The sequence below is a fragment of the Marmota monax genome, unplaced genomic scaffold (genome assembly GCF_021218885.2).
Source record: "Marmota monax isolate L192 unplaced genomic scaffold, Marmota_monax_Labrador192_F-V1.1 WCK01_AAM20220418_F8-fsc00024, whole genome shotgun sequence".
Taxonomy (NCBI): domain Eukaryota; kingdom Metazoa; phylum Chordata; class Mammalia; order Rodentia; family Sciuridae; genus Marmota; species Marmota monax.
This window is the reverse complement of record NW_026695224.1, coordinates 24,156,629-24,172,084: the sequence shown is the minus strand read 5'-3', so window position 1 is coordinate 24,172,084 and position 15,456 is coordinate 24,156,629. Positions and strand designations below refer to the sequence as shown.

The 15,456-nt window shown below is 41.2% G+C and overlaps 1 non-coding gene across 1 annotated transcript; it reads right to left on the bottom strand.

Moving 5' to 3' along the window:
• Positions 1–5,206: 5,206 nt before the first annotated feature.
• Positions 5,207–5,279, bottom strand: Trnaa-agc (transfer RNA alanine (anticodon AGC)). Its single transcript has one exon. It is a non-coding gene; the product is annotated as a tRNA-Ala (tRNA).
• Between the last annotated feature and the right edge of the window lie 10,177 nt (positions 5,280–15,456).

Sequence of the window (15,456 nt, the reverse complement as noted above, 5' to 3'; positions counted from 1 at the left end):
CTTTCAGGACACAGTGAGATGGCGACTGTCTGCAAGCCAGAAAGAGAGGACTCACTCTGCCAGCACCTTGATCATGGATTTCTAGCCTCCAGAAATGTGACAGTAAAGTCCTGTTATTTAAGCCACCCAGTCTGCTGTATGTTGTTATAGCAGCCTACTATATACACACTACTTTAGTTTCTTCCTTGTAAAAATAACCAACGTGACTAAAAAATCATAAAAGACTACAAGAATATATGTTACTGTGATGGACTCAGGAGTTTAAAAACAAAATATTGGTGTTACTAGCACAAGGGCAGGGTCCCCAGGGGGTCCCAGGTCCAGGTTCTTGTTGTCCTGAGCAAAGAATTGAGCTAGTCTCTAGAGGTTGGAAGGCAAGGTAGAGGTTTATTAAAAACGAACTTAACACTCTGGGATAGGAGAATGGCCTGAGCTGCGAAGTAGCTCAAGGCCCATCTACACAGTGGAGCTTGTTTTAAATGAGCTATGCTAGCTTTCCCCCTTCTCCCCTGGGTGGATCTGAAGTTGACTGGCACCTTGATTGACAGCTGAATATTAATAATATCTTTTCTACTACCTATACATAAGTTCCTCCACCCCGCAAAAATCCAGAGTGGGAGCAAACCATAAAGCTAATAATATGTTAACTAGTAACAAGATAACTCCAGGTCTCTTTTTTTAAAATAATACCTTTATTTTATTTCATTTTTACGTGGTGCTGAGGATCGAACCCAGTGCCTCACACATGCTAGGCGAGTGCTCTACAAACTGAGCTATAACCCTAGCCCCAGTGCAGTCTCTTGAGCTATTGCACATGCCTAAGGGGGCTTTTCCTTTCATGGTCTTAAATCCCCTTGTCTTCTAGCTTCTTCCCTTTAACTGCAAGATGGCCCAGTGTCTCCTCACAGGAAGTGGCTTCAGGTGGAGTCTTGTGAGGACCCTGGGTGGAGCTGAGAGCCCCAAGGAATGTTCCCTTCCCCATGCCCTCTATCTCCAACCTCACACTGGGAAACTCCAAACAAGATACGGCCCACCTCCAAAGAGTTAATCATGTCATTGCAAGATGTTTAAAAATAAATAACATCATACAATTGATTCTATATTGTGTGGTACAGATTAAGTATTATATAAGTCCAAAGATAAAATTAGTAGGAAAAATATGGAAAAGGACTAGGGGAAAAGGGAATGTTAAATTTTGCCTTACAGGTTGCTATTACCAGCAGCACAATTCACAATAGCTAAACTGTGGAACCAATCTAGATGCCCTTCAGTAGATGAATCAATAAAAATAAATGTGGCAATGGAATATTACTCAGCAATAAAAAAGAATGATATCATGGCATTTTCAGGTAAATGGATGAAGTTGGAAAAGGTAATGCTAAGTGATGTTAGCCAATCCCCAAAAAAACCAATGTGGAGTATTTTCTTTGATATAAGGAGGCTGACTCATCGTGGGGTAGGGAGAGAGAGCATGGGAGGAATAGACAACTCTAGATAGGGCAGAGGCATGGGAGGGGAAGGGAGGAGGCATGGGGTTAGAAATGATGGTAGAATGTGATAGACATGATTATCCAAAGTACATGTATGAAGACACGAATTGGTATGAATATACTTTGCATATAACCAGAGATATGAAAAATTGTGCTCTATATGTATAATATTAATTGTAATGCATTCTGCTGACATATATATATATATATATATATATATATATATATATATGAAAAAAATACTATTACCTTAGAAGGGTAAGTACCAGCTTAGCTCAGGAAAATAACATGGGTAAAAGAAAACAGGCAAGAGAAAGGTTAAGGTAGATTTCACAAAAGGGATGGAAAGTTAACAAGATCAAAATGCTGTGTGTGTGTGTGTGTGTGTAATGCTCAGTCAGCTTGGGCTGCTATAACAAAACACTGTAGAGTATGGTTTAACAACAGAGATTTATTTTCTCACACTTCCAAAGGTTAAGAAGTCCAAGATCAGCACTCTCTTCCTGGCTTTCAGATGGTTATCTTCTACTGTGTCTTCACATGGCAGAGAGAGAAAACTCTCTGATCTCTTCTTAGAAGGGCACTAATCCCATCATGAAGATCCCACCATCAGGACAGAGGTCTAATCATCTAAGCCTGAATAATTTCCAAATGGCTCCATCTTCAAATACCATCACATATAAACTTGGGGGTGAAGAGAAAAAATTCAATCCATAGCAGGTAGTGAGGAGCTGGAGTAAGTAGGATCATGGAAACCAGACTTTGGCACCAGATCTGCTGCAATAGGAAATGGTCAAGAGGGAAAGACATAGCCAAGTTTGGTTCTTACAGAGCTAGGGACAACAATGGAGTAGTCTAACAGAAACATCTGGGAGGGAGTTGGAAATCAATGGGTGGCTAAAATCAGGTGAGAAAACCAAAGTAGTATTCAACCCTGTGAATTTTTAAATACCTGCTTTATTATTACTTATTATTAGCTACCATTATGATACTTAATTTCAAAGTGAAATCAACACCCAAGTTGTTAAAGCACTAGCCCAGGGACTCTTAACCCTTAAGAGCTCACTTAACGCTGTGCCCTGTTGGGACGGATAATGGCTTCTCAATTGCTTTATACTTCACTGGTATCTGATGTTTTCTGCTCCTGAAAAAATGTTTGGATTTTGATTTTGGGGGAGTATTTTTTTCATTTTGTTGGAAAATAGCATGCTAACTTCATACCTTCCATGCAGGGTTTTCTCTCTACTGCTGTCTCTGTTTATAATCAAGATTCTTAATAGAGCAAGAAAGGAACAGAGGAAAGGAGACAAAGGAGAAGACAGTGGGGGGAAAAGACAAGTGAGGCCCAGTGATTTCGTATCTGCACTGAGAAGCTGTCAGATGATTCTGATATCTTCAATAATTTGGGCCAGTTGCAAAGAGTAGAATTTAGACAGGCTTCAAAAATGAATGAACACAGGCAAGGGATACATTTCAAAAACAGTTCAAAACGATAAAGGCAAGTTGCAGAGCAGTTTTCCACTGCCTTATCATTTATGCAATGTTTAAAACCATGGAACAGTTCTACTTAATGTGCATTGATACAAACATAGAATATTAGAGTGTATCTCTGGGGAAGTCGAGGGAATTAGGGATGGGGAAGAGGCACAAAGGGACATCACTTCCATCTATAATGCTTTTATTCTTTTTATTATGCTCTACAGCAATGGAAAAAAAAGTTAGTACTTTTAAAATGTAGGTGGTGGATATACATGTTATATTTTTCTCTTTACTGAATGTTTGAAATATTTCCTAAAATTTTTAAACAAAAAAGGAGTCCTAAATCCATCCAAACACCCACACATTTTTGAAATTCCTTATTTGCTCAGCTAAAAATCATACCCCTGCTCTTCAGGAATGAGCACGTGCTTCAGATTCAATTTGAATAAAGTATAATGCATCTATTTAAAATGGGTTATATACTTGTATTATATTTACATTACCAAAATATATTTCAAAACTTTGAAACTTCTGGAGTGAATTACTAGGTTTCAATTCATATTATCTGATTAATGATCAATTAGTAACACCATATTACACTTTGGGGGGAACTTTGTGGTTAATAAATTGCTGGAATACATATTAAAATAGGGGATAACCAATAGGTTTCATCTCAGGGGCCAACTCTAGCTGATGAATGCTGAGACAGATTGTAAAACCACATCTTGACTCAGCAGGAGGACCATGACTGCCTACAGAAGAGTGTCAAAGGCAGGGTGGTAAAGTGGTACCCCCCGCTGTGTTCCACAAAAATATTCCCAACACGTTCCTGAGTCTTCTACCTCTCTTGCTGCTTGTTTTCTATCTCCCTTCACTTATCACTGACTGATTTCACTCTCAGACATGCTAATGAGCATCCACCCCCATTCAAGCCAGGTGCAATGCCTCCCCTTCATCCCCACTACAGGGACATAGACATAGCATTTATCTCTAAGTACTCCAACAATTTGTTTATCCATCTATCTCTGCTATTGGACTGTGGGCTTTGAAAGGACAAGGCTAGATGATATTGATCTTCACACTCTCAGATTCTGGCACATCGTAAGCAATCAATAAATGTTTGTTAAATGAAAGAATGATTGAATAAATGGTGTCCTTGACTTGCAGAAAGGGAAACAGACCCAGAAGTTCTCGAGGCTACTCTTCCTCCAAAAACCTTCCTTTTTTCCTTTGGCATTTTTTGTAAAGGGCCATGCTATGGTTTGGATGTGGTTTGTCCCCCAAGATGTGTAGGAATCTTGGTACCCAATGTGGTGATATTAGAGATGAGGGCTAGTGGGAGCTCGTTAGATCACTGGGGAAAGTGCCATCAGAGGGGATTACAGTAGTTCTCATGGGACCCTGAGTTAGTTTATTATAATAGCAAGTCCAATCCCTGACTCCTGCTCTGGCTTCCTGCCTCCCCATATGATCTCACCTTCTCATATGCATTTCCACCACGATGGGATGCAGCCCAGGGGGCCCCTGCAAGAACCAGTGCTATCCTGTTTAGGCTTTCTGCCTCCTAAAGTGTGATCTAAATAATGTTTTTTCTTTATAAATATCCAGCCTTAGGTATTTCATTATAAGAAAGTAAATATTTCCAGTTTTTCAGGCCATAAAGTCTCTGTCACAGTCACTTAAACTCTGATCTTTCTGGAAAGTAGCCAAAGACAATATACAAACAAGGGGGTATAGATGTAACACAATAAAACATCACTATGAAAATGTGCGGTGAGCCGGATTTGGCCTGTAGGCCACAGCTTGTTAATTCTTGAAGCAGAGAATGGTAAAGAGACACTCCTGCATGTCCAGTTTCTTCATTGACTATCTTCTCTGCCTTGATCCAAACCCCGAGGAACCTGAGTCCAATATTTCCACAGTCTTTGTTATTTTTTTTTTAATTTTTAATATTTATTTTTCAGTTTTCGGCGGACACAACATCTTTGTTTGTATGTGGTGCTGAGGATCGAACCTGGGCCGCACTCATGCCAGGCGAGCGCGCTACCGCTTGAGCCACATCCCCAGCCCTAGTCTTTGTTATTTTAAAATTAAAAAATTTCTTCATAACACGAAGCCCAGGAGTTGAGGGGCCACAAAAGAACTGGCCTGTAAAATAAGACCAGCTTGTTGACAATGACTTTTATAAAAAATATTTATTTTCTAGGTTTTTAGGTGGACACAATACCTTTATATTTATGTGGTGCTGAGGATCGAACCCAGGGCCTCATGCATGCTAGGCAAGCGCTCTACCACTGAGCCACAACCACAGCCCCCGACAATGACTTTTAAGAGGTCTAGAAAAATTCAAGTCCAGTTTATCCACACCCCCTCCATCACTCATTTTGAATCCTCTTAATGATTAAAAAAAAAAAAAAAGGTCCATTTCCTGGGTGCAATGGATAAAGAAGAAAGTAGAATAACTAAACCCTCTGTCTCCAAATGATTGGTTTCATTTTCCTTCACAAGGACAATCTGAAACTCTTCTAGGTAGTTTCTTGTCCCATCATTCTATCACTTGCTCTCAGGAGATGACCTCACCTCTTATTTCATAAAGGAATACGTCATCAGAAGGGTTCAGAATTCCTCCACCCACCACCAACTTACTGTGTCTCTACCTGTTCCTTTTTCTTCCTTTCTTAATGGAATAGGTGCTTTGGACTAATCCCACTTTTTGTTATTTGGGTTCCAGGTCTGTGTTTTCATCTTCTTAGAGAGCCTGATTGTATCAATGGTCAATCTCTCCCGTATCCTTCATATGTCTATTCTTCTCTCTCATTCTTTCTTATAAATGTTCCATCAACACTTAGACATGTATGTCCTGATCTTGAAAATAAGACTTTTAAACCAGCATCTTCACTCAGTTGTTGCCCTGACTCCCCTATACCTCCTGCCCAGCCCATACTCTTGGAAGGGTTGTGTGCTGTCTTTTCATCATCTCCCAGTAATTCCTCAACTAATCATGAATCTATTTCTCCTCCCTTATGTCCCTGAAATTCTCTCACTGAAGATTCCCTAAAGTAACCTTCCTTATTCCATCATCCAACCTAATTCTTTGCTCATTTCCTCATTGAATCCCTGGTACTTTTCAACTCTGGGATCATTCTCCTTGCAACATGTTCTTCCCATGGCTTTGGTGACAGTGTGATCTCTGATTTTCCTCCCATGGCCATGCTTCCTTAGACTCCAATACTTCTCTCTATTAAGAATCAGCATCGTTGGAGTTCTCTACTACGCTGCCTACTCTTACTCTCCTAGCTCCCCTGATCTTGTTTAATCTCTAGGCTAAGATACACTGATAATTCCCATATTTACTTCTCCAAGCCAGAGCTTACTACTATGGCTAGAGCAGCCCAGATGATTGCCTGATAGAATTAGAAAATCAAGTCAGCCATGGTGCTGCACACTCATAATCCCAGCTACTTGGGAGGTGGAGGCAGGAGGATTGCAAATTTGAGGTCAGCCTGAGTAACTTAGCAAAACTCTGTCTCGAAATAAAATTAAAAGGGCTGGGGATGTACTCAGTGGAAGCTCACCCCTGGGTTCAATCCCTAGAACTGGCTGAATAAGGAGGAGCAAGAGGAGGAGGAAGAGAAGAAGAATTAGAAATCACCAAAAATAGAACTCACCTATCTTCTCCTTTACTCATCAAATGCAGCCCCATCTTAAAAACAAAATCTTGACCCCACCACTCCAGCCAGCTACCACCCCAGAAAGTTTTGTTCTTGCTATTACATTTGCTCTCCAACTGTCTTCCTTAAACCTCCTCCTCTCAGACTTTGAACAGTTCTTGACAAGGGTACCCATGACGTCTGCACTGCCAAAGACAGCAGATGATCCTCAGGGTTAATCTTATTTAGATCTTTCAGCCACATTAGACACACTGATCTCTTAGTTGTTCTAGATACCAGTCTTTCCCCTGGATTCCCAGATAGCACCTTCTCCTGGTTTTCTTCCTGCCTTGCTGACTTTCTTAGTCTGCCTTTTCTCCCTGATTTTTAAATATTGGTGTAAATGAGGGCTCATTTTCTGCTCTTCTTCTCTATGCTCATTCCCTGACTGATCTCATCTAAAATACAACATTTACACCTATGACCCCAAAATGTATATCTTCATTCCAGATGTCCTCCAACATCTAGTACCCAATTGTTTACTCAGTTACTCAGTATCTTCTCTAGGATGCTGTCTCTGTTTTGTGCTGCTATAACAGAATACCTGAGTTCATGTAATTTATAAAGAATGGAGGTTTAATTTGAAAATCATGATTCTGGAGGGTGGGAATTCCAAGAGCATGGCATAAGTACCAGATCTTCTTTTAGTGAGGCCTTGTATTTCTTCAATTGATGGTAGAAAGCAGGAGGGCAGGTAGGAAATGAGAAAGAGAGCACATGAGCGACAGCCTTGCTTTATAACAACCCACTCAAGAGTGAGAAATCCTTCATGAAAGAAAAACATTAATCCATTTGCAAGGGCTCTACCCCCGTGATCCACAAAACTCCCACTTGGCCCTCATCTCCTGACACTGAAGCATAGAAAAACTGAGTCTCAACTTGAGTTTGGGTAGAAACAAACCATATTCCAATTCTAGCAAGGCATCTCAAATTGAACTAAAATTAAATGTTAGCCACACACACCTCTTCCACCCACAGCCTCCAACATGTCAACTACTGGGGACTAGAAAGAGATGACAACTGGCTCTCCCAGTTTCATAGCTCACACCTTGTCATCGTTATACACAAGTGGATACATTTTGGGTCCTTTTATTATAGTTTCCCCATTTATGCCTTTTCTTTAACCATGGTTTCAAGACTTTTTGTTTGTTTGTTTCAAAAGTTACCAAGTTTGTACAAGCTCAAAAATGTGCATTTGATCAGTACACACTGCATGCATGTATCATAATACATGGTATGTATAAATACATACCATGGTATGTATTTATGATACATGGTATCATAAATATCATACCAAACCCCATTAATAAATACAATTAATATAATTAGTTGAAATTTTTTTTCAAAAAATTAAGTGCATTCTTTCCCTCATAGGTTTATAGGAGCTGTTCCATGATCAGCTGGAAGTGAATACTGCATTAGAGATCTTTCCTTGACCTCTTCATCCATCTTTTGGCTGGTTCAATTTTATCACTGAAGTATTTTGTGTTTGTTTCATTTTGCTTTTGGTTTTGTCTAGCTGCATTCATGTTCTTAGTAATTTCCTCTGTAGCTGGAAGCAATTGCAGGGAGCTCTTCACAGATTCCTTGGGTTATTTTTTCTTACAGTCTTTCATCTCTTTTATGCCTGCGATGCTTGTTTAAGTCTTCCCTTTCTTTTTCTTCTCCCGCAGAATGCTTACTTGTTTACCACGTTGCTTCTTTTCATCTTGCTCCTGCTTCGACTGGACAGATGCACTCAGTGCTTTTTGCCCTGACAGAAAGAAATGAGTTCGTATTGACACCTTCCCTACCTTACCTAAGACCTTTTCTCCCTACATTTTGAGACCAGGTGATTCTATTCCATCCATTTTCCTAACAACCTGAAGGCAGGAACTTAGAAAAAAGCTTTGCAAACACCCTGAAGCCTTTGGTATGAGATAGGCTTCTAAGATTTTGTTAAGATCCTGCTTGCAGTACTTCCTCTTCCTAAGGGGAGTGTACACAGGCTTCAAATCAGTCCCCAGACTCAGCATGGAGTCCTGGTGGCTTTTCTTGATTCCGCTGTGATATTCAAATCATAGGTAGGGAGCTCTGCTCTTGGAGAGATTTCCTTGACTTTTCTCTAAGTTCTCAACTGTTTCTATCCAAATCAAGGGTACAGGTGAAAATTCTAAAGGTTTTACAACTCATTTCCTTCTTGGAGTCACTTCTGGGGAAAGAGGTGTTGTAGGAGCTGCAGTGAATCACATCTTTTGGTTTTCTTCTTGAATACTTTGTAGTTTTCAGTACAGGCACAACCTCTTTTTCTTGTTTGATTATTACCAGTGATTTTCTTTTGTCTGGTTTATTTTATTGAGGATTGGGAAAGTAGAATGATTGGAAGCCAACACACACACACACACACACACACACACGTCAGGTTCCACATAACAAGCCTTCAGACAGTGCTGGACCACATATATGATGGTGATCACATAAGGCTATATTGCCTAGTACTGTTGTAGCTGTCTTACTTTATGTAAATACTTCTATGATGGTCACACAATGATGAAATCATCAAAGGATGCATTTGAAATCAAATAACCCTATATTAATATACATAATATGTGTATATTATATGTATGCATATATATAACATAAATATATATACACATATATATGTGGAAATTGGTAGTTTCCCCTACTCTTCTTTGGGATGCGAGTTGGGTTGGGAAGGAGATGAAGTTTGGTGACCCCAGATGACTCCAGCCTCACACTGTGGCTGGCCTTACTCAACATGCCCAGAATTTTTTCATGATACCCAGACACCATAACTTTCATCTACTCTTTCTGTTGCTGTTTGTTTCCTCAGCAAGGAGTAAGTGTCGTTACCCCAGAAAGGGCTTCTGTTGTGCTTGACTTTAGGACAGTGAAAGTGGGGGAGCTCAGGAAGATGTTCTCCCCTCCACCCCGTCTGCAGAAAGGGAGAAATGATACAAATGGTACAATGATACTCAATGGTACAAATTAATGGAGAAGCAAGGTGGATACGCTGAGCCCCTGGCACCTGAAATAAAGACACAGCAATGACAGGCAGGAAATCTGGGCTTGAGCTATGGCCTTGGGATGGAAGAAGGAAAGATGGAGAGGAGGTGGGATATGAGATCTGCAAATCTAACATCTCCTATTACCGCACTGATCCACAGCTCCTGGAGGGAGGAAAACATCCCAGGCAGGAACGAAGACAGTCAGTGAGCATTTGTGCTTGGAATTAATAAGCAAATCCCATCAAACCTTTCACATCATGGGCTTTGGTCTCAGAAGGCAGACACCTTTTAAGCATCAATGATTATCCCTGTGTGCTTCATCTTCAGGCTCTGTGATGGATTGCCACCTGCGTAGGGCCCTGGCATTTCCAAGCACGAAATAATTGGCTGCAGAAGGTTGTTAGATGCCTGTCTGTGGAAGAGAACTGCAAAAACAAATTCTATTCTGTCAATGCAAATATTGTTTGAAATTTTTGACTGAAAGCTCTGATTCTGTTTTTATTTGACTTCTTCTTGATATGAAATTGTTCTTTACTATATGACCAAAATGAGGTAAATGAAAAGAGTTCTCTCCTTTGTAGTTAAGAAGCCATTTATTTCAAGGAGATTTCTTGATACTTTATGTTCCTTTCTATATCAGTTCTGCAAAGAGTATAAGATTCTCAAGACTTCTTTCAAGAAGAAACTGAGATACCAATTACCCAAGTAGGCAGGGTTCACAGGTGTGGAAAACTCAGTCACACTGCCTAATTCTTATTGATATTGTTAATATTAATATTTGTTTATTAATATTAGCTAATTAGTTGATTAATTTTAAAGCTAAACACTGCAGACACTGGGTTTATATTAACTCATTTAGTCCTCACAAAACTGTATTAGATATTATTTCTATTTTACAGATGAGAATGTGGCTGGCATAATATCCATAACTTGCACAAAACTACACAGCTGGAATATGGTAAAATAAAGATAAGACATGGGATCCATCAGCACAGCCTCCCTGGTCATGAAATGCCTATATTTTCTCTCTCTGGGTGCATAACTACCCCAAAATTCAGTAGGTTAGGGGTGGGACTATCGGGAATGATGGAGCAAATGTGTCTTAAAACACCATCTGCTGGTCTGGGGTTGTGGCTCAGTGGTAGAGTGCTTGCCTAGCATGTGTGAGGCACTGGGTTTGATTCTCAGCACCACATATAAATAAATAAAATAAAGGTCCATTGACAAGAATATTAAAAAAAAAACCACAGTATCTGCTGTCTGGCTGTCTGGCAGTTTCTGTGGGTCAGGAATCTGCGTATAGCTTAGCAGGGTGCCTCTACCTCCAGGTCCCTCACAAGGCTACAGTCAAGGTACCAGCCATGGCTGCCATCATCTCAGCTCTCTACTAGGGAAGGGTTCAACTCCAAGCTCTCTCCTGTGACTATTGGCAGGACTTAGTTCCTCGCTGGCACTTGACCAGTGGACACCCTCTTGCCCTGCAGACCTCACGTGCAAGGCAACTTGCTTTATCACACCGAGTAAAGAAGGGGAGTCAAGAAGAGTTTGAGCAGGATGGAAGTCACAGTCTGATAATTTTGGAAGTGGCAGTTCATCACTTTGGGCACAGTCTGTTCACTGGAAGTGAATCACAGGTCCAGCCTTACGCAAGGGAAGGGGGCGGCACAGAGGTGTAAACATCAGGAAGCAGGGGACATTAGGGCCACTTCAGAAGCCACCTGCCATCATACTGTTCTCAGATAACTGTCCACCCCCTCACTCACAGAGCAGGCTGAATGGTATGCTTGTATTATGTGACTGTCACCCACTAGCCACAGCTAACTGGACACTGATGGACACTGATCCACCCAAGGCCAAATAGATTCTCTCCCTCAAGAATTCTTAATTGCAATTCAGAGAACCTAGTCTATTTCTGCTCTAGGCTTGAAATGAAATGAAATTTATTAATTGGAGTCATCTTCTGCTATGCTATGATAAGTAGAGAGAGTCAGATATGAAAGAGAGACTGACAGAAACAAAGAGTCAGAGATTGGTTATGGCTCCTCTTCTAGGCTGGAGAGGAACAATAAAAATATTAGGATTCTGTCACTTGCCACCAGGAGTGAAATTCATAATAATATTTAACAACTTCTATGATCAAAACACCAACCAATCCGGAGGGAACCACCCATAAAAAGCTGGGGCAGCCCCATTGCAGGACGCTGGGCTCCCACCAGATGTTTGCAATCCTGAGATGTGTGCAAACTGTCCTGGACCATGCTGCTACCCTCCAGCAGTAAGGTTGGGAGAGGGCTGGGCCTCAGAACCTCAGAACGCAGAGTGAGAGTGGTCAAGGCAGCAGCCTAGCACAAACACCTCTACATGATCACAGGTCATCACAGATGTTTTTTCTGTAGTTCACTGGGGAACAGTATCTCTGGCAGATGACCCACAGGTGAGGTTTTTGTGATATCATCCAGGGTTTTCCTGGCTCATTCACTGTGATCCCTGGAAGAACACACACAGTACCCTAGAAAAAGATGAAAAGTCTTCATCTAACCTGCATGAGAAGGGGCTGGGAAAGTCCACTTCTGGGTAATGGGATTTGGGAAACTTGCTACTTCCTCTAAAGCAGAACCTGTGGCCTGAGAATCATTTGGCATTATGTTCAGAGATTTAGGGGCATCAACAGGTATAAAGCTGACACCACATAGTCCAATGATGTGGTCAAGATAAAACAAAAAGCTTACAAGTCACTGCTTGGGGAAAGGGTCGGGTTTATTTTTGTTACTTTTTAAATCAATCAACTGAGAATCAACAAAATAAGGGAATGCTCACACAGCCCAATTCTATCTGGGAACAGAGAGCTGATACAGCATTCCCCTCTAAACTGGGCACAGTTTCCACCTGAGTTCCAGTCTGTGTCACAACACTCCTCCATTAGAAACAGACACCTGTACGTGCACTCCAGAAGCCCCAGAGGACCTGATTCTTGAAGTTTCCCCCTGAACACAGAACTTGCACCTGGTTTCCTTTTGAGATCTTCTATTGAATTAAACCTTTGCATGAGAACTATGTAGATTATTTTTTTTCTCAGATATTGTGGACAACTACACTGCTTCCTGGTTCAACAAAATATAGGGAAGTTGTTAAGACTCATAACAAAAGATTTATGCCCCTGTATCACAAGAGTGCACAGTGTGCACGTTTCCTTTCTTAGGAAATGATGCCAAACCAAGGCACCAAAGCAGAGTTCAATACTCAGAAGTCATGATTCAAAACCCCAATTTTCTTTTTAAGGAAGAATTTTGCCATAGGAGAGACTTTGAGATATAATGTATTCATTTATACTACTTTTTTATTTAAAGAAAGAAGGGAAAATATATATGTTGTTGTAATTAGCTTTTCAAATTTTGGATTAATTAACTGCAAACTGCTGTCCTGGATTACCAACTAGAACTGTAGCAAACACAGAGATTTGATTCATCATTATTAGTATGAATGCTTAACATTTATTGAGCACTCACTATGTGCTCCCACCAGCCGTTTGCAATCCTGAGGTGTAAACATACTAAATACTCTCTATATATGATCCCATTTATTCTCACAACACCTCTCCCATCAACTGTTATTATTTCCATTTTACAGAAACTGAAGTTGATGCATAGAAAAGTTAAGGAATTTGGCCAAAGGTGGGACAGGAATTTGGAACAAGGTCTGTTTTAGTTGTGTTTACTATGAACCACCATGTACATACAAATTGCTAAATTTGAGCCTCTAAAAATATCACTACTGCCTTAATATTTGGTGATACAATTAGTAGCCTTCCAAATTATTCTACCCTCCCTCAGTTAGCCTATCTAAAACTTGAAGTAGTGCAGCAGCCAGCTATTGATGCATAATAGACTCTCGCCAAACTCAGATACGTTGAACAATAAGTATTTGCAATTGCCCTTGAGTCTCTAAGGGTCAGCTGAGCAGTTCTTCTAGTCCTAGATGGACTTACTCATGGACTGAGGTCAGCTAGGTCAGGTTCAAAGTTCTGCTGATCTTAGCTGGGCTCTCCCACATGATCAGGAGTCTGCTTGCTGACCCTGGTCTGGTGGCCTCAGTGAGGAAACTGGGGCTCTGCTCCACGTGAGTCTCATCCTCTGGCAGGCTAACCCAAGCTTTACCATACAATGGTTGCAGCATTTCAAAAGAAAGTCAGAGCAAAAGAGTTCAAAGCCCTAGAAGCCTTTGGCCACATTTTATTGTCTAAAGCAAGATCCAAGATCAGCCTGGAATCAGAGTGGGCAGGGACTAGAACTTCCTGTCACCAAGGCTGTGGCTATAAGGTGTTATTAATTGGGACCACGAGTGTAATTAGTCTTCCCTAAGGAGTAGCTATGAAAATAGTAATTTTCCTATTTTGATGCCAATAGCAATATATTGTTCGAATTCAGAATATGCTGTGGCCAAAGGTGGGACAGGAATTTGGAACAAGGTCTGTTTTAGTTGTGTACAGATTGCTTTAATTGGGTACAGGCTGTCACAGTCAACCCTTGCATGAGAGGAAACAGGTTTAATGAGATGAAAAAACTTGCTCATAATCAGACAATTTTGAATAAAGAATGTCATCTTACCTTTTTCTGGCTCAGGCAACTGGGCCCAGAGCACTGGTGTCTGCTGCTCTTAAAAAGCATTCAGAAAGATCCATCTCCACCAGGTCCCCGGCGTGTATTCAAAAGGTTTCACCCTTTGACTTTTCATTCTTGCAGTGGAGGGCCTAATGAAATTGAGGGGACCCCAGAGTCCAGGTCTCTGAACAGCCTCTTCTGGGTTTATTGCTTTGACAGCTTTTGCTGTAATTCCAAAGGGTGTGGGGACCCTGGTGGAGTACTAACCTCTGCAGTGATAAACAATGTAAGCCTCAGCTATTGGCTTGTATATACTGTATGCAGGTGGGAGGAAAGAAAAGCGGCTGGGGAGCCAGGCACCTCTCTAGGACCCTGCTTTTTTATCTGCAAAATTATCGATATTTAACCTGACTCTGCCTCTCTCATAAAATATTTGAGAGGACCCACAGAGGACCCATGGGTGAGAGACGTGCAGATGCAAGGCAGAGCAGAGGAGGCAAGGAAGCAGACTTAGAACAAGAGACAGGAGGAAAGAGAATAAGAGCCTGGAGAAAAGTAAAAAGTTGGAGTAATCTACCCAGAAGCTGTGCAGAGAGGTGCAGTTTTCAGTGCATAAACTCTTCCCCAGACCCTTACAGGAAAAGCAGACAGCCCCTCACTCATTAAGTAATACGTTGGCCACACTGCCCCCTGCTGACCGTCATGTGCAAGAGCACAGAGGCTGCAGAGCCAGTAAAAAGAACTTGGGTTTCAGAGACTTTGTGAGCATTTTCTGCCTGCCCAGTCCCAAGACGGCTTATTAGACCTAGTTCAGCAACACCACCCTGTTACCTTTCCTTTTTTCCCAGGGATCCATAGAATAATTAGCATCTTCTCCTTTCCCTCAGGCACCGCTACCATCCATTCTGTAAACCGTGGCTGTAACACGTCCCGTCCTCCCAGCTTCTATGTTCTTTATAAAGACAAAGTCCAAAGTACGTTTTTCAGGGTTTTATTACTAATCACCATGGGGGAATGTGGGTGGGGAACGTGCACAACACGAAAAACCACTGCAGCCACATAATCTCAACTCCTTGGGTCTTTATCTTGGTTCTCAGGTCTGACTCTCCTGAAATATTACCTGGAAGTCAAAGTGCTTTAATATTTTCCCTTCAAACTACTCCCACCGCCA